The following is a 19,979-nucleotide window of genomic DNA, read 5'->3' on the forward strand; positions in this document are numbered from 1 at the left end:
CGACTAAAGATTTTTTTTTTGTCGGACTTGGTAAGGCCAGAAAGTGCTGGACACCAGCTAAGTATATTTAGGGGTATCTCTGTAGGCCATGGTCCTGTAAATCAATGGTGGACAAAAATTGCAGCGAAGTCTGTGGAGGTTGCAGCATCTGTCAATACCTGGGGTGATATTGACGGTATAAACATTGATATACTGTTCCACGTAGTATGGAAGCCTCCCACATTGATAGGTCCGCTACTGCCATGGTATCTAAATATGGATCTGATCAGGGTCCTGTGTCTGGGAGAGGAAGACCAGGAGGCGTGACACAAAGATCGACCCTGAGGAATGACCCATATTGCATAATTGAGCATTCTCAAGAGACTGAAGCGGTTTCTTAGTACGAGTCAGGTGGTGTCTATATAGTACCTGGCTGCCAGTGCCACTAAAGATTAATTCGCTGGGCCGTAGAAAACCGTAAAGGGATGGTAGATGGCTGCTTCCATGACTAGACTGGGAAACCTGCAAGGGTTTTTGACATGTCCCTAAAGATGGAAGTTATGATGGGCAAGTGTTTACTGTTGGTTATGGGCTGATGCTTCTGGGTGCCACGTAGAAGGAATCTTACTGTATGGGCTGTAAACACAGATGGCTCTTCAGGGTCCTGTAAGGACAGGAAATGCTGGACGCTGGCTAGGTATATACACAAAAACAAGTCTTCTGGCGCTCGCATGAACTGTCTTTGTCAAAAAATGGTTTGCTGTAAAAAAAAATTTTTTTATAATGTTGATGTAATTACTTCAGAACCGTTTTGCAGCTGTTAACCACTTGGAAAGTAGTGGGTTAAGAAACAAACAAAACTGAAAAAAACAGCGCACAAAGGGGACTTTTATATATTAAAAGTGGACCTTTATATATTAAAAGAAAGTCATTTATTAAGTCTTATGAAAAAACACTTTCACAGAGAGATCAAATCCATCCTGGGATCTAAAAAACAATTATCAATCTGAAGAAAGATAAAATAATGTCCATGTTGTAATTGTCCAACCTTGTGCAAATAAAACCTTCAGCAATACCACCAAACAGGACACAAGGGGTTAATGCTCTCTTGATTCCCAGTTTCCGGAGTGGGGTAATGGTACGACATAAACAACAAGGTCTGATGCTCACAAAGAAGTCAATGATAGGAAGGTATCTATGTATAGAACTCACTGTCAGAGGAAGTGAAGGATTGCTTACAAATCGATTAGCCAGTGGGGACATTAAGATGTGAAGTGATGACGTTCAAGCTGGTCACGGCCTCCAAAAGATAACGCTATGCCCGCCGAGGGATCCAGATTAGGCCGGAGATCTCGACACTACACGAGCCAGCATGAGGGGAGACCCGAACGATCCACGTAATGTCCGTAACCACCGCATGGCTGAGCTCAGACAGAGAACCTCATGCAGTGACTGGTTGCCATGCCGACTAGAACTTACATGTTTCGCGCACATACGCTTTCTCAAAGTCAGGGCGGCATAGGACAACCCAGATTATAAAGGCAGCCGGACTGTGGAGGGATCGGAAGGAACCTCCCAGATCACATTAACCCCTTGTGTGGCCACAGATATCTGTAAACATTATTATTACAAGGGCAAACACAATACAAAAATAAAAAATAAAATATAAAAAGAAAAAATATAAAAATATATACTCTCATTCAGAGAGAAAAAAAAATCATAAACATAACACGAATCATAAAAACTATAATGGTAATAACATACTTATTCTGGGATCATATTAGCAAAGTGTTATTATAATACTCAGGAGACACTTGAACTATGTGGCTAATGAACTCAGTAATAGAAACCAAAAATTAGAAACAAAAGGTTAGAAACAAAAATTATATTATTATATTTGATTTTATTACTATTAACTAGTGATGCTGAGGACATCTATCTCTTCATTGAGGCCCTCCAGTGAAAGAGAACCCATCAGATATATCCAAAAGGTCTCCCTCCGGCAGAGGAGGGAGAATCTTTCGTTATCCGTTAGGGTCCCCTTCGGGACGGCCTCAATCGCAAAGACCACATAAGACTACATAAAATTTCTGTTATGTAGTTGGCGTAAATGACGCGGAACACTGTGTTTTATGCACCCGTTTTTTACCAAACGACGATGCTCCCCCACTCTAACTCGTAGGGCGCGTATTGTGTGGCCTACATAAAGGAGGCCGCAGGTGCAACATAAAACATAGATTACAAACGCCGTGGAACACGTGATGAATTTTTTTTATTTCAAAACTCCTACCTTTGGGTGTGATGACTGTTGATTGACCATGTGGAATGGATTGACAAGTTAGACAACCCCTTTTGCGGCATTGGAAAATCCCAACTCTATTATCAAAATACATTCTAATATCTGGTAATGTCGTTTTTTAAAATTATTATTAGATTTCGTTAATTTGCTGGGAGCAATAATGTTCTTTATTGTACGGGATCATCTAAAAGTAATTTTGGTTTAGGGGGAAGTGATGGCCCTAAAATTGGATCCAGCTTCAGAATGCCATAATGTTTGGAAATTATTTTGGATATACACTTATACTGAGTATTAAATGTAGAAATTATCCTGACTGTAGCGATTTCATCTTGGGATTTGTTTTGGAGTTTATTAGTCGGGGAGTGCTTAGTTTTATATTTCGTGAAGGCCTGTGTAATCAGGTCCTGAGGATGACCTTTTTCTTTAAACTTTTTCATAATGTGTTAACCTTGTTTCATGTAATCCTCTGTTGAGGTACAATTTCTCCGTAACCTCTGAAACTGGCCACTAGGAATATTTTTTCTTCCATACTGGATGATGATAACTGCTGTAGTGAAGGTATGAGTTCCCAGACGTCGGTTTGTTATGGTTGCTAGTGGTGACACCATGCTCATCATGAGAGAGGACTAGATCCAAAAAAAACAGCTGTTCATGATCTATCTCAGATGTAAAGGATAAACGCATAGAATTATCATTACAATAGGTGACAAATGAGGAGAATAACTTGACTCCACCATTCCAGATGAGCAAAATGTCATCTATGTAGCGACCATAAAAAACGATAAATCTGGAATACGGGTTGCTTATCCAAATTTTTTGATCCTCCCAATATCCCATCGTAAGGGTCGCATACACGGGAGCAAAATTTTCTCCCATGGCTGTACCCTGAAGCTGAAGATAAAATTGATCCAAAAACGTAAAATAATTGTGTCTCAAACAAAAATCAATCCCAAAGAGTAAAAATTCTGACTGTTTAGAGTTCAGGCTATCATTTTTACTTAAAAAGTATTGCACAGCGGCAATACCAACATCATGAGGTATGGAGGTATAGAGAGCGGTTACATCTAACGAGGCCCATACATATTCGTCAGACCATCTATAGTTCCCCAAGATGTCAATAACGTGTCCAGAATACTTAATGTATGAAGGTAATTGGGAAACTATAGGCTGTAACATATGGTCTATGTAAACAGATAAACCACTAGTAAAACTATTAGTACTCGCCACAATTGGTCTCCCTCGGGGTTTGTTTAGAGACTTGTGTATCTTAGGGAGATGGTAAAAATATGGTGTGCTGCATACTCTTGGAAGCAGAAAACATTTTTCTTTTAAGTTCAGCACTCCATCCCTATGGGCTCTCTCAATAATGATGGTCAATTCACGTTGATATACAGGAAGGGGGTTAGCCTTTAGTTTCAAATATGTTGTAGTATCAGATAACAATCGATGGGCTTCACAAAGGTAATCATCCCTATCCTGTACCACCAGACTACCACCTTTATCCACCTGTTTTTTTATAATCTTTTTGTTCGTAGTAAGATCAGTAAGGGCCTGTTGTTGTTCAGCTCTATTTAAATTAGCCTGTTTTTTATTATTACTAGGGGTATTACATAGTTCTAGGAGTTCTTTATAAACAGCTTGGTAAAACGTTTCTATGTAAGGTCCCTTAGATTGGGTCGGATTAAATGTGGATAATGGTTTCAGATTGGTATGTTCAATTGTAGGCTCAACAAAAGGATGTTGAGTCTGACTGGCTATATTACTTTCGATCCACTAGGTATAGCCTGATAATGTGAAGAAGCAAGCTGCGTGTGGCAATACGATACCTGGTGCAGGATGGAAGCTGAACTCAACTGTCCTAAGGGAGAAATGACAGTCAGGAAACGGTGAGTGGCTCGTATGAAAATGTCACTGGAGACAAGTGGCCAATTAAGTGCCGCTGAAAATGATGTGTGGCTATTTGTGTGCCACTGGGAATGTGCTTGCAACTATTGCAAGAAGTTATGCTAAGTTACGTGCCTTGCAACGATTGCAAGAGTTGTGCTTATATGTGTGCTTGCAATGATTGCAAAGGAGTTTATGTCACTGGAGATATGTTTGTAGTGACTTTTCTTTCTTTTTTTTTGTGAGAAGAAGTTTGTATTACTGCATGTGCTTGTGGAGACTGCAAGAGTTGTGCTTGAATGAGTGCTTGCAACGATTGCAAGGAGTTATGTTTGGGTGTGTTCTTGCAACGATTGTAGGGAGTTATGCTTGGATGCGTGCTTGCAACGATTGCAAGAAGTTGTGATTGGATGCATGCTTGCCATGCTTGCAAGAATTTATACTTGGATGTGTGCTTGCAGCGATTGCAAGGAGTTGTGCTTGGATGCATGCTTGCAACTATTTCAAGAAGTTATGCTTGGATGCAAGCTTGCAACGATTGTAGAGAGTTATGCTTGGATGCGAGCTTGCAATGATTGCAAGAAATTGTGCTTGGATGCATGCTTGCAACTATTGCAGGAGTTATGCTTAGATGTGTGCTTGCAATGATTGCAATAAGTATTGGTTGAATGCGTGCTTGCAAAGATTGCAATTAGTTATGCTTGGATGTGTGCTTGCAGCAATTGCAAGGAGTTATGCTTGGATGAGAGCTTGCAACTATTGTAAGAAGTTTACAACCCCAGAGGGGTTGCGAGAGTCCCTGTGTGCACGGATAGCACCTGAAAAGCAATACAATATAGGACGCTTTCTCCTTTTTTTTTTCTATTGTTTTTTTTCATATTACACGAGAAAGTAAAAGTGATAAGAACTGTGTTTGCTAGTTTGGGGACATTTCGGAAGGAAAGAGGTGGGTTTGATGGTTTTTGTTGCTATTTGAACTGCTATGTGAACTTCCCCCTCTTTTTTCTCTCTAAGAATTTTTTGCGCATTAGAATCTATTTACACATCAACACTCCCCCTATTAGGAGGGGTGGTCAACAAAGGCAAAGACTGTAATCAGTTGTACATTTTGTATCTGGAACTTCGTTTTGTTAAAACCATACCGTCGCAACACACCACAAAGACTAGTCAACCAAGTCAAGCAGCAGCAAAGCTTGAGAAATTTGCCCACACTCCAGGTCAGCACCGAGCCAGATATCCCCTAAATCCACCTCACAAAGCCAACAGGCCCATCATAATAGACAGGCTGGGGCTGTAGGGGGTAGGAAAAGCCAAGGGCAGAGTCATCAGCCATTGCAGGGGGAAGTAGGTGACCCTGTGGGGAGGTCCCAGGGCCAACTAGCGGATGGAGCCTTGGGATTAGTGGCAGGACCTGGTGCAGAAAACCCAGAACCTACTCTTAAGGGGGTATTTGAGGTGATTAACTCCTGTAGAACTTCAAGAGAGGACTACAGCCCTGGAGGGTAGAGTGAGTATGGTGGAGGATGACTTAGCCCTCCTTAAATGTGAGATGAGCGTTATTAAAGAACAACTGGTCAAAGAAGCAAATAAAATGGATGAAATGGAGAATAGGATGAGAAGAAAAAACGTTTGTATACTAGGTCTCCCAGAACATTGTGAGGGCTCAAACCCTGTTGCTTTTTGTGAAAAGTCTATCTCTGTGAGATATTTGGCCAGGAATCATTCTCACCACTTTTTGCAATCGAGAGAGCTCATAGGTTTCCTGCTAGACCTTCTCATTCTGGAGCCTCTCCATGACCCCTTCTGGTAAAAGTATTGAGTTACAAGGATAAAGTGACTATAACACGGAAAAGCAAGGGAATTGGGTAACCTGCTGTACAATGGCATCAGGGTGTCTATTTACCCGGACTATTCACCAGACCTCCCAAAGAAGAGAGCTAAATTCGGGGAAGTAAAACGTAGGCTAAGCCAAGCTAATTTGACATATGCACTACTATATCCAGCAAAATTAAGACTAACTTCTGCCAAATCGATGGAAACCATCCAGTCTCCTAAGTCCACAACGGAAATGATCGTTTCCCCCGACTCCATTTTGAATGGTGGAACCTTCATGAAAGAATCCAGGACTTTGAGGCCAAAAAACTGGTCCGAAGCCCCCTGAAGCCTTTGGGACCAAAAACAGAGGGGAACATACTCTTTGACCGAATTCGTGCCTTGGAACCGGAAGGATGGCTCTTGCTGCCAACAGCTCTCCTATATATTCTTTCAAACATCTGTAGGAAGCCCAGTTTCTATGAACAAGGTCTGATGGGGCCTTGTTCTGAACTCGAGACAATAATTTAATACAGGCATCCTGTAATTTGACTACCCAAACCCCCCGAATTAGGCTAGTCTCGCTCCTACTTGAGAGGGTTAAGTGGAGACACCTTCAGAAGGACTTATTTGAAGCCTTAGAAGCTTAGTTGGCCCTGGACTTGGAAGGTTTCTGGAAGGTTGAACTGGCTCCCTTCCATGAAAAACTGTCTGTAAGTACTGGCATCGCTGGACCCTACTTTGGATCTCTTGGTAAACCGAAAGGGCTGCTGTTGTCTTTTTCTCTTCTGCAGGATTAGACTAGATTTGCCGGCAGAAAGCCAATGAATTGCTGATTCTAAGTCTTCCTGAAGAGTATCTTCCCGTTGAATGGAATCGAACATAGACTCGGAAGCCTTGTCGGCCGACCAATGCTTCAACCATAAGGCTCTGCAGCAGCCATTATCTTTGCTGTGAATGAATGAATGAATGAATAATTTGTATAGCGCACAACGCGAACTGAATCGCCTCATCATTCGCTGTCATCTCTTGAACCGGCTCCCTGACCTGGTCAACAGCCACTTCAGCCACAAACTCTACAGCAGTCCTGAAAAATGCAAAAGTGAAGAACTGCCACTTCCCAGACTTTCATCTGAACATCCATCCACCAGCTCCGCTACCCACAGCCTAAGGCTGGATTCAGACTCATGCACTCTCCCTGCATTCCGCAGATCCGCACCACCGAACATGCCCCATAGGAGACCATGGTAAATGAACGGTAGCGCAAAACCGCAAAAAGCACCAAAAACACACAGGTACGAAGCCAACCCAAATGCTGCTGCCACAGAAGTGAGCACTACCGCCAGCTTGCAGGCTGCTTCGGCCAAACTATACAACCTATTCAGGTCTGCGTTTATTCTGCGAGCCATAGGATCCATAAAGGAGTCCGAATCCTCCAGCGGAAGCGGAATGTGGCAGGCGAATCTAGGTAATGAAGCATCCTGTCACGTACCTGGTGGTGGGAGCCCGGAGTGCAGGGAGCGGCCTCTCGTAAGCCTCTGGCTCGAGATCCCCTGAGAGTGGGAACAGGGGCTCTGGAGGGCAGAGGGCACAAGTGCCAAGTCCGTGAAGGTGGGCCTGGTCCAGGAACTGGCGTCAGACAGCAGTGGATGAAGACAGGTGACTCTGGAGTGGCTGGAGGTCAGCAGCTGGCAGCAAGTAGGTGGGCACACGGGAACGGCTGGCAGGCAGGCAGCAGGCAGCAGCGGTCACAGAACACGGAATGGAACAGCAGGCAGAAGCGGGGTCAACACAAGCCGGGTCGTCAACGGGCTGGCAGCAGAAGTACCGAAGGAGGAGGCAGAAGAATAGTCAGGAGGTCCGGGGGTCAGGGCTGGCAGCAAGCAGGATAATCAGGAACAAGCCGAAGTAGATCAGAGACAGGAACGATCAGGTAATCAGAGGCAACTCTCAGGAACGCTGTAGACAGGACAGCAACGGGCCACTAGAATGAATCACTTAAGAAGCCTTCTGGGCGCCAAGGACAGTCGCACGGCGTGCCCGTTCGCGCCCACGTCAAACCGTGCAACCGACCGTGACCCCGCGCACCCGCGTGCGCACGTTCGCAACCCTGCGCACCCGCGTGCGCCCGATCGTACCTGCTCGCACCCGCGTGCGTCCGTTCGCGCTAACGCGCGCCCGGGAAGACCTATTAGCGCTCAACGGACCAACATTGTGGGTAAGTCTTCCACGGGCTGCTGGAACTCGGGACCGACCATGACATTGCCCCCCCCCCAAGGGGCAGCCTCCGGATGCCCAATTGGGCCATTTTACTAGGATGGGCCCTTCTGAAGGCGAGAATCAGTCTCCTGGCATGAATGTTGGATTCAGGTTCCCAAGAATTCTCTTCAGGTCCGTACCCTTTCCACTTTACCAGGAATTGAACTTGATTCCGTCTACGCCTGCAGTCCAAGATAGACTCCACCTCGTACTCGACTTCACCGTCGACGACCACAGGTTCAGGTGGGACAATCCTCCGACTGACGAAGGGGTCCGGGACGGCTGGCTTGAGTAACGCCACATGGAATACGGGGTGAATCCGGAATGACTCAGGCAGTTTCAGCTCAAATGCTACATCGTTTATTTTCTTTACAATTGGGAAGGGACCCACAAACCTTGGTCCCAACTTCTTAGTAGGGCAGGCCATCTTTAGATTCAATGTGGAGAGCCACACCTGGTCCCCAACCTTGAGTTCAAGCTCCCCCCTTCTCCTCCTGTCAAAGACTTCTTTATTATGTCTTTGGGTCTTTGCCATGGTCTCCTGCAGAAGTTTGTTATTGGCACTAAAGAAGTCGATATTCTCCTGGACTGCTGGTACCGGGCTTTCAGGCAGGTCTTGGGACAAGAATGAGGGGTGGAAGCCGTAATTGGCGAAGAACGGAGACTGACTAGTGGCAGAGTGGATGGAGTTGTTATAAGCGAACTCCGCTAACGGGAGCAAGGAAGCCCAGTTGTCCTGAGAAAAGGACGAGAAGCAGCGTAGGTACTGCTCCAGCGTCTGGTTCGTCCGTTCTGTTTGCCCATTGGTCTGTGGGTGGTAGGCAGACGAGAGACAGAGATCAATTTTCAAGGCCCTGCAGAGTGCTCTCCAGAACTTGGACGTGAACTGCACACCCCGATCCGAGATAATGTTTGCGGGGACACCGTGCAGCCTCACGATCTCTTTAATAAAAACCTCAGCGGTCTCTGCAGCAGAAGGGGTGCCCTTCATCGGCAAGAAGTGGGCCATCTTGGTTAGCCTATCTACTACCACGAAGATTGTGGAGTAGCCTTCTGATGGAGGAAGCTCTACGATGAAATCCATCGAAATCATCCGCCAAGGCCTCTCTGGAACAGGTAATGGTTTCATCAGGCCCCAGGCCCTGGACTTGCTGCTTTTATTACGGATGCAAATGGCACAAGCCTCCACGTATCTTTTACAGTCGGATCTCAACTGGGGCCACCAAAAGGTGCGCTGGACCAACTCGGTGGTCTTGAGGGCGCCGAAATGGCCGGCCAACGGGTGGTCATGACATGCACTGAGGACTGGCACCCGAGCCTCCTGGGGGACAAAAATGTTGTCTTCATGCCAGAGAAGTTCATCTTGGGCCAGAAGTGTGACGTTAGGTGGAGGAGTGGCACCAACGGAGACTTGCTTAATCAGGGACAACAAATCAGCTTGAAGAAGAAGAAAGTTCCCTGAGGTCAGGATGGTATCCGGATGTGGAGAGGTCTCTGGCTCATTGAACATTCGGGACAGGGCGTCCGGTTTGGTGTTCTTGGAACCCGGGCGATAAGTTATGTGGAACAAAAACCGGGAAAAGAAAAGAGCCCATCTGGCCTGGCGTGGCTTCAACCTCTTGGCGGACTTCAAGTATTCCAGGTTTCTGTGATCCGTGTAAATGAGGATTGGATGCGTAGCCCCCTCCAGCAGGTAACGCCATTCCTCGAGGGCCGCTTTAATGGCCAATAGCTCTCGATCTCCGACATCATAATTTGCCTCAGCTTCGGTTAGCTTGCGGGAGAAGAATGCTACTGGGTGCAAGCGGGCCCTAGGCCCATGTCTCTGGGAGAGAATCGCCCCAACCGCGATCTCAGAGGCATCAACCTCTAAGTTATAGGGCCGGGTTGGATCAGGATGTTTGAGGATGGAAGCCGACACAAATAAGTCCTTCAGGGTAGAGAAGGCTTCCTGAGCCTCTGGGGACCATTGAAACTTCAGACCCTGCCTGGTCAGTCTGGTGATGGGGGCTATAATAGTAGAAAACCCCTTAATAAATTTCCTATAGAAATTTGCGAATCCCACGAAACGCTGGACCCCTTTTCTGTCAGTGGGAGCGGGCCAATCTCGGATAGCGGAGACTTTCTGAGGGTCCATCTCGATGCCATCTACAGAAATTACCAGCCCCAGGAATTGAATACTTGATTGCTCAAAGGTACATTTCTCCGGCTTGGCGTATAGCCCATGCAGACGAAGTCGGGATAGTACTTTCCTGACATGCTCCCGGTGTTCTGCCAGAGAGGAGGAGAAGATCAGGATGTCGTCCAAATAGGTAATGACGAACAGGTCTAGGTAGTCCCTGAAAATATCATTGATAAAGTGCTGGAATGTGGCGGGAGCGTTGCATAAACCGAAGGGCATGACCAGGTACTCGAAGTGCCCGAAGCGAGTACGAAAGGCAGTTTTCCACTCGTCGCCATCACGGATGCGGACCAGATTGTAAGCCCCCCGGAGATCTAGTTTCGAAAATACTGCCGCTGACCCCAGTCTCTGGAAAAGCTCCGGCACAAGTGGTAGGGGATAACGATTCTTAATCGTTATTTTATTAAGGGCCCGGTAGTCAACGCAGGGGCGCAGGGTCTGGTCTTTTTTTTCCACGAAAAAGATCCCTGCTCCCGCCGGTGAAGTGGAGGGACGTATAAATCCCTTCCTGAGATTATCGTCCAAGTAGGACTTCAAGGTCACCAACTCAGTCTCTGATAGCGGAAAGATCCTCCCAAAGGGAATTTCTGCCCCAGGAAGTAATTCAATGGGACAGTCGTATGGCCTGTGAGGGGGTAAGGTCTCTGCACCCTTTTTGCTAAACACGTCTAGGTAATCATGGTAGGCAGATGGTACAACTTGGCGGGTTTCTGCGTCAACTTCCAGGCAGAGCAAAGAAGAAGAGGCCTGGTCGGTTCCCGACAAACAGTGCTGGAGGCAGTAAGGTGAGGGGAATCTCAGCTCCCCGGTGGTCCAGTCAACAAGGGGGTTATGTGCCCTCAGCCAGAGCATGCCGAGAATGATAGGGAAGAGGGGAGAAGTGATAATGTCCAGACAGAGTAATTCTTGATGGGTCCCGGCAATAGTGGTTAACAGGGGCTGAGTCTGCTGGGTTACAGGTCCGGACTTGAGGGTGGAACCATCGGCCAGATGTATAGAAAGTCCCCTTGCCCTGGGCCGAAGAGGGATGTTATGTTTAGAGGCGAAGGTTAGGTCCATAAAGCCACTGCAAGCTCCCGAGTCAATAATGGCGTTGGTCTGGACGTTCCCTCCTGGTAGCTGCAAGGAAATGGACACAGTCAAATGGGAGGCAGCACTAGGACAGTCTAATGTAAGGGCAGGAGATACGAAGAGGGACTTACGGAGCTTAGCAGGGCAATTGCGCACGAAGTGTCCAGACCCACCACAGTAGAGGCAGAGATTTCCTTCCCGGCGGCGTTGGCGTTCTTCAGGCGTTAAGGAAGGCCGGAGTAAGCCCAGCTGCATGGGCTCAGGGAGGTCTTGACTTGTCGTGGTGACAGCAGGAGGGGTGAGATGAGGAGAGCTGGGGACTCGAGGAAGCATCCATACCGGACGAGAAGTGGTTGAAGACCGCTCCAGGCGGCGTTCTCTCAGCCGCCTGTCTATTTGGATCGCCAGTTCCACCAAGGCTTCTAGAGTCTCTGGAATGCCCACTCGGGCGAGCTCGTCCTTCAACGGTTCCGATAGGCCCATCCGGAACTGATAGCGTAATGCCGCATTATTCCAGTCTGTGTCGGAGCTCCAGCGTCGGAACTCCGACACGTAGTCCTCTACAGGCTGGCGACCTTGCTGCAGCGAATGCAGGGCTGCTTCAGCGGTGGCGGTTAGCTGTGGGTCTTCGTACAACCGCGACATGGCCTGGAAGAAGATGTCCAAGGTTTCAAGGGAGAGATCCTTCTTTTCTAGTAGACGGTGGGCCCAAGACTGAGGTTCACCGGTTAGCAGAGAGATCACGTAACCCACCTTGGTAGCCTCGAGGGAGAAGGTCCTCGGCTGTAGAGCAAAGAACAGTTCACATGAGTTCCGAAAAGCCCGGAATTTCCCTCGATCTCCGGAAAATCTCTCGGGAGTAGGCACCCTGGGTTCGGGTGGCAGCATCACTACAGCAGGAGTAGCAGAAGTTCCGGAAGTAGCAGGAGAGGAGGTGGACAGGGCCTGGACCCGTTCCTCCAGTTGACTGTAACCCTCCTGTAAACTCTTCACTGCTTGAGTGAGGCCTGCGAGATGGCGGCAAAGTTCGTCCATTGGAGAGGCTCCCTGCGTGGGCTCGGACATGGCTGTCCTGTACTGTCACGTACCTGGTGGTGGGAGCCCGGAGTGCAGGGAGCGGCCTCTCGTAAGCCTCTGGCTCGAGATCCCCTGAGAGTGGGAACAGGGGCTCTGGAGGGCAGAGGGCACAAGTGCCAAGTCCGTGAAGGTGGGCCTGGTCCAGGAACTGGCGTCAGACAGCAGTGGATGAAGACAGGTGACTCTGGAGTGGCTGGAGGTCAGCAGCTGGCAGCAAGTAGGTGGGCACACGGGAACGGCTGGCAGGCAGGCAGCAGGCAGCAGCGGTCACAGAACACGGACTGGAACAGCAGGCAGAAGCGGGGTCAACACAAGCCGGGTCGTCAACGGGCTGGCAGCAGAAGTACCGAAGGAGGAGGCAGAAGAATAGTCAGGAGGTCCGGGGGTCAGGGCTGGCAGCAAGCAGGATAATCAGGAACAAGCCGAAGTAGATCAGAGACAGGAACGATCGGGTAATCAGAGGCAACTCTCAGGAACGCTGTAGACAGGACAGCAACGGGCCACTAGAATGAATCACTTAAGAAGCCTTCTGGGCGCCAAGGACAGTCGCACGGCGTGCCCGTTCGCGCCCACGTCAAACCACGCAACCGACCGTGACCCCGCGCACCCGCGTGCGCACGTTCGCAACCCTGCGCACCCGCGTGCGCCCGATCGTACCTGCTCGCACCCGCGTGCGTCCGTTCGCGCTAACGCGCGCCCGGGAAGACCTATTAGCGCTCAACGGACCAACATTGTGGGTAAGTCTTCCACGGGCTGCTGGAACTCGGGACCGACCATGACACATCCACCCTAGGCATAGTGTCCCAAGGGTTACAGCTTCGATACTCTATTATGCACATTGAGCTTCTCAGGTCCCGTCCAGTCACTTTCATTTCAGAAATGAATGGGAAGGAAGGTAAAGATTTCTTTAAATACGGGTAGTATCTCTGCTGTTTCTTTGAGGCCCTCACCAAAGGGGAAATCCGTGCAAAAATCAAACGTATGAGATTCCGAGACCATCTCAGCTTCAGATGGATCTGAATCGCTATCGACATCAAAGTTAAAACGCACTGAAAACACATGCAGGATGAGCAGGATTCCTTAAAACACTGTTCAACCCTTCCTTGACTGCGTGCTTAATGTAGGATTTAACCTGGCGTGCATTCGCAGCATTGTCCTGAGCTGCCTCCTTGAAGCAAGATGCACACCTGCTTTCCTTTGATGACCTCAACTGAGCAAGCCCAACAGGATCCTTCTTCTGCCTGGGCCGGCGATGAAGACCTATCTGAAGAAGAGGATCTTCTCTGTCTGCACCCAGATTTCCTCTTTCTAGGCTTTCTGATGTCTTGACCTCTCCTGGCTCAGGTCCAAGCGACTAAAGTGAGGTAAGGGCGAGGGAGATCTGGAATGCTGTGACAACAGGCGTCTATCCAGCTGCATGCGACTCTGCGACTTGTCATGTCTACCTTTCTTACTCCTTTTGAGGCTGGAATGCTGACTAGGAACCTCTTTGCGGGCATTTAGCTCACACTGGGCCCTTCTCTCTGTAAAACAGAGGATGTGCTCTCTTTTAAATAAACAAATAAATAAAATAAACTTCTCCATCTGAATCTTCAGTGCTAAGGCAGCTAGGCAGGCAGGCAAAACTCCCCAGATCTATAAAGGCACAGGATAATTAAAAAACACTCTGACAGACAAGTAACACAGCAGTAAGAAATGAGAGTCCTGGAAATCAGGTTTACCAGAGCAGATTGATCAGCTGGAGGCTGAGATTAGCCCTAGAGGACAGAGCCAGCTGCAAATTAGCAGTGAGCATTCTGGCGTTTGCTGGGCAATCCAAGAGGAAGCTACCTTTTTACCTCGGACCACTGGTCAACCGGCTGGTCCCTATCAGGTGACAGGTATAATAATTGACAGAAAAGACCAATTCTGGTTCAAGGTGAGAACAATTCACAATTGTTTCAATTTGGTTAAAGGATAAGAATACTGATACCTAATATTCTTGCATTGTAAGAAACTGTATAAATTAGACATGTATCTTGTAATACTTTTGAACATAAACCTGTATGTTATCAGCTGTTAATAAACCTGCATTACTGAAGTTTTGCCTGGTTCAATACTTTACTATTCTACTTCAGACCTCATCACTATATTCACCCCCTTTATATTTTGTCAGCACTATCACCCAGGATACATTTTTGTCTAATTCAATATTGTTATGATTTTATCACACTGTTTGGATTTTTTCTATTTATTTGGCAATTGATTTGATGTTTATTGATTTATGCTACATTATCTTTAGTAATTTATTTAACTTGATTGCAATCATTAACAGCGCAGCACCATTCACCTGTACAAATTCCTTTATTGGCCACGGATTGACCTTTTCGGGGATTTCAGCAGTTAGACTTCAGTTTTATTATGTCTCCAGACCTAAACCCCATTGAGCATGGTCTCTAAAATCCACCAGCTCTGTGATGTCATCATGGAGGAGTGGAAGAGGACTCTGGTGGCAACCTGTGAAGCTCTGGTGAACTCCATGCCCAAGAGGGTTAAGGCAGTGCTGGAAAATAATGGTGGCCACACAAAATATTGACACTTTTGGCCCAATTTGGACATTTCCACTTAGGGGTGTACTCACTTTTGTTGCCAGCGGTTTACACATTAATGGCTGTGTGTTGAGTTATTTTGAGGGGACAGCAAATGTACACTGTTATATAAGCTGTACACTCACTACTTTACATTGTAGCAAAGTGTCATTTCTTCAGGGTTGTCACAAAAAAAAAAATATTTACAAAAATGTGACTGAGGGGTGTACTCACTTTTGTGAGATACTGTGTATATATATATATATGTGTAGCGGATGACATTTGGGATCAAATGTCATATGCATTGTAAATTTAGTTTTTGGTCTCAGAACAATAAAAGTTCTGAGGGTTAATTATGTAGGTAGGCCTTAACACCAGTCTGGCCAGGCTATGTTTGAAGGATCTGCCTGGTCATGTGAACGGTGAGGTGCACATGACAGGTTAGAACCAGGTCTGGTTGGATGTTTGAGTATCAGCCTTCTCGGAGCCAATCAGTGGGAGTGCCGGGGCCCTCTGAGGAGTCTGGGAGGGGGTACTTAAGCGGGCGTGGGTCACGTGTTCGGGGTTCCGTAGTTGTTCGTGAGACCCGTGTGGTCTGTTCTGGTTCCAGGACCGGGGTAGCCCTGTGAGGGGTACCGGTCACGGGGTGTTTGACACCCCGCAGCATGTTCCTGTCAGTGGCCCCTAATAGATCTGCCTGGTCTGGGGTAGGGATCCATCCGTTCCCGAGTCTTGGAACCGGCTGGTCCAAGGCGTAGTAACTGAGGGAGGATTCACAGTGTCCGGGAGTGCTCTCGGCTTGGAGGGGCACTGCAAATCGTGGAAGTGACCGGGGGAGGACTCTTCGGAGGAGGGCCGGCAAGTGACATCCTGAGAAGTGCCTGGTTACTAAGTTGGGAAGGACATTGACGAATTTGCACTTTTCCAGTACCATTGAGGAAGCGGGAAACGTTCCAGGTACAGAGGAAAAAGGCTCCTGTTCACCTTTAGTTGATTGTTCAAGTTTTGAGTCAATGTGCTGACTGCCATGATCTCTGGCTAGAGATCTGTTCAGCTTTGAAGTGCCCAGCTGCGAGTGGCTACTCTCTGGGTGGAAATAGAGACTTTGCTAAACCTGCAGTTCAAGGTGCCTGAGTTCTTCACCCGTGCCCTCTGTTCCCTAAGAGACTGTGTTTGTGAAAGTTATTACTGCAAAATAAACCTTTTTAAAGGGACTTCATCTGTGTCAGTGTACAAGTCATTGGGTATCAACCCTGGGAACCCCTAGACAAGGACGAGCAGGCCAAGAGCGGGGTGACTGGTAAGCCCATTAAGTCAAGGCCACCCTGCAATAGGTTGTGGCCGCTACATATATATATATATATATATATATATATATATATATATATATATATATATATATACAGTGGAACCTCGGTTTACGAGTAACGCGGTTACCAAGCGTTTTGAAAGACGAGCAACTTTTTTAAATTCGAAGTCAGTTTGCGAGTGTTGTTTCGCAAAACAAGCAGAATTCAAGCTAATGGGCAGTGCATTACCGCATTTGGCCAGAGGTGCGGGGGCGCCGGAACGGTTTGGAGCCGCTCAGAAATACTCAGGATGACTCTGAAATTTCCGAGCCTTTCCGAGTTCAGTCGAGCAGTCCCTGAGTATTTCCGAGGCTCTCCGGCACCCCCCCCACCTCTGGCCACATGCGGTATTTCATGTCATAGAAGTCAATGCGGAACGAATTATCTTTGTTTCCATTGACTTCTATGGGTTAAATCGCTTTGATATGCGAGTGCTTTGGATAACAAGCATTCTCCTGGAATGGATTATGCTCATAATCCAAGGTTCCACTATATATATATATATATATATATATATATATATATATATATATATATATATATATATATATATATATATATATATATATATATATAGTACAATGTTGTTTAAACCCTGCGCTAATGGATTAGTGAAGCTGCTAGCATCACAATTAATATAAATGAAGCAAAATCTTACATTAATTACATAAACAAGTGCTGTGCTAAGAGGAAAAGTTGTAAGATGCAAAACATATATAGAGTGTAACATTTGAGTCAAATTATATCAAAAAAAGGTGTCTCTCGATTCCGACTCTGGAGATGCATATGGCATCTATCGTGTAAATAAATCCTGAAAGTAAAAAATCATAAATACATTGTGTTGTATTATTATGTAAAAATATGAGTTCAACCCAAAGTGCATCAAAGGAAAATCTCCAAACAGTCCATCAAATATCACTATAATGTATATTCAAGTTCAGGTAAATGATCCATGTAAGTGTCCATGCAACTCACTTCTCACGTGCCAAAACAAAGTGCAAAGATCCACCATCAGAGGAACTGGGAATGAGCTTACTGAAAATTGTGGACTCAACAACCTTTTAGGTAGAGAGTAAAAAAAGTTGGTGTGATGGTAAATCACTAGGAAAGTCTTGTATCCTCTGAGACATGATACCAGGTTCACGTCTAGATCCTGACAACTTCCTCCATTCCCGCCTTCTCTACATTTCAGCACTTTATTGGGGGAGAACAACATTACATTTGATACATCGCCGCTGGAGGAATGAGCTATTTTATATTTTAATAGACATGTGCAATTTGTTTCGTTCTGATATAGTTTTTCAACAAATTTTGACAAATTTGTTAATTCGGAGGTATCTGAATTAACGAAAACCCATTTAACAATTTTTTTTCGAATATTTGTAAATTCTAAATTCGGAAACCCGAATATTTGAAAATCTGAAATCATAATAACTACCTTGTAATAACTTAACTATTACTAACTATTAAATTATAGGTATTGGAATTTCCTTTCAAATTTGGCTGTTAGTGAACGTAACGAATACGAATTTATCCGAAGTTAGGAATTATCCAAAAAAAAAGAATGCTGCATCTAAATGTGTTATTCACTTTACAGTCAACACTGAGGACAAGGGGGCACTCTTTACATCTAGAGGAAAAGAGATTTCATCTCCAAATATGGAAAGGTTTCTTCACAGTAAGAGATGTGAAAATGTGGAGTAGTCCCTCCAGAGGTGGTTCTGGCCAGCTCAGTAGATTGCTATAAGAAAGGCCTGGATTCTTTCCTAAATGTACATAATATAACGGGGTACTAACATTTATAGGTAAAGTTGATCCGGGGAAAATTCGATTGCCTCTCGAGGGATCAGGAAGGATTTTTTTTCCCTGCTGTAGCAAATTGGATCATGCTCTGCTGGGGTTTTTCACCTTCCTCTGGATCAACTGTGGGTGAAGGATTGTGTATATAGAATTGTATGATAATTATTTTTTATTTATTTTATTATTTTTATGGTTGAACTAGATGGACTATGTGTCTTTTTTCAACCTAACTATGTAAATGAATGGAATGTAACAAATTAATAATACTAAATAACAATAATAATAATAAAAACGTATTATTATTTATTATTAATTTGTTCCATTTGTTTAGATGCAGTATTCATTATTTTGGATAATTTGTAACTTCAGATAAATTCGTATTCGTTATGTTTACTAGAAGCCAAATTTGAAAGGAAATTCCAATACCTATAATTTAATAGTTAGTTATTATTATTTTCAATTTTCGTATTTTCTTTCTTATTTTAGAATTTACGCATTTCTGAATTTACAAATTGCGATCATTATGATCACAATTCGTCTATTCGAAAATGCGTAAATTGGAAAATTGAAAAATTACCCCCAAAAAAGACCCAAAAACAATGACCCCAACCCCCCCCCCCCCCCAAAAAAAACCTAAATCAAACGAAGGCAAAGAAATTTTTCCAAAAACGAATTAAATGAAAATGAACAAATGTTTCGGCAGTGCATATGCCCAGATTTGATTTGATTTGATTTGATTACACACCTGTATTATGGGCTGCACTTTGTGAACCACTATATATGTCTATGGTTTGAAACTATTATGTTTTCCATGGTAGTGGTACACGACAAAGAACAAAATATGGGACATATTTATTTGCGCAACTGAGTCTGCGCGACACTAGTTAACACTTTACATATGCCTTTATTTGTGGGAACAGGATAGGTGGATACAGCAGCTTGTTATTAATTGCACACTGTTAGTTTACTTTGTACAATATTATTTTGGTTTTATCCACATTTGGGTAGTGCAATGGTATACTCACATTATGTACTTTACACTTTTGCTCATATGTTTACATAATGTATTTATGATTTTTTATTTTCACAATTTATGTACACGATAGATGCCATATGTATCTCCAGAGTCTATAACTGAATCAAGTGATATTTTTTTATACACTACACTATACACTACTAACATTATATGTTACACTTTATATATATTTTTCATTTTACAACTTTTCCTCTTAGTACAGCACATTTATATATATATATATATATATATATATATATATATATAATATATATACATATATATATATATATATATATATTAAAGTACTTTACAACCTAGTGTGGATTGTTTATATACAGTCTATTGTTATAATACTAGATAAATATCAAAGATCTAAGAGATTCCTAGGAAACATAGAAACGCGTTTCTTCAGAAAGAGTAAACCAATTATTTTGTCCTTATTTTTTTATTTTTTTTTAAAAAGCTCAATTTTTTTGTTTGACAACAATTTAAATATAAATATTTGTTTAGGGAATTTACTGTATTTCCCATTTTGGTAATTAGTTAACCTTCTAACGTTTGCATTGAATTTTACACGGCTCGGAACGGCCGGCACTTACTATGTACCTTTGGTAATCTTTTTATTTATGCATTTCATCTTTTGGCCCCCCCATGGGTGCACTCTTAACATTGAAAAGTCAAA

Source organism: Lithobates pipiens, unplaced genomic scaffold (genome assembly GCF_037356315.1).
Source record: "Lithobates pipiens isolate NorthernLeopardFrog02 unplaced genomic scaffold, aLitPip1_a1.2 Scaffold_30, whole genome shotgun sequence".
Classification (NCBI taxonomy): domain Eukaryota; kingdom Metazoa; phylum Chordata; class Amphibia; order Anura; family Ranidae; genus Lithobates; species Lithobates pipiens.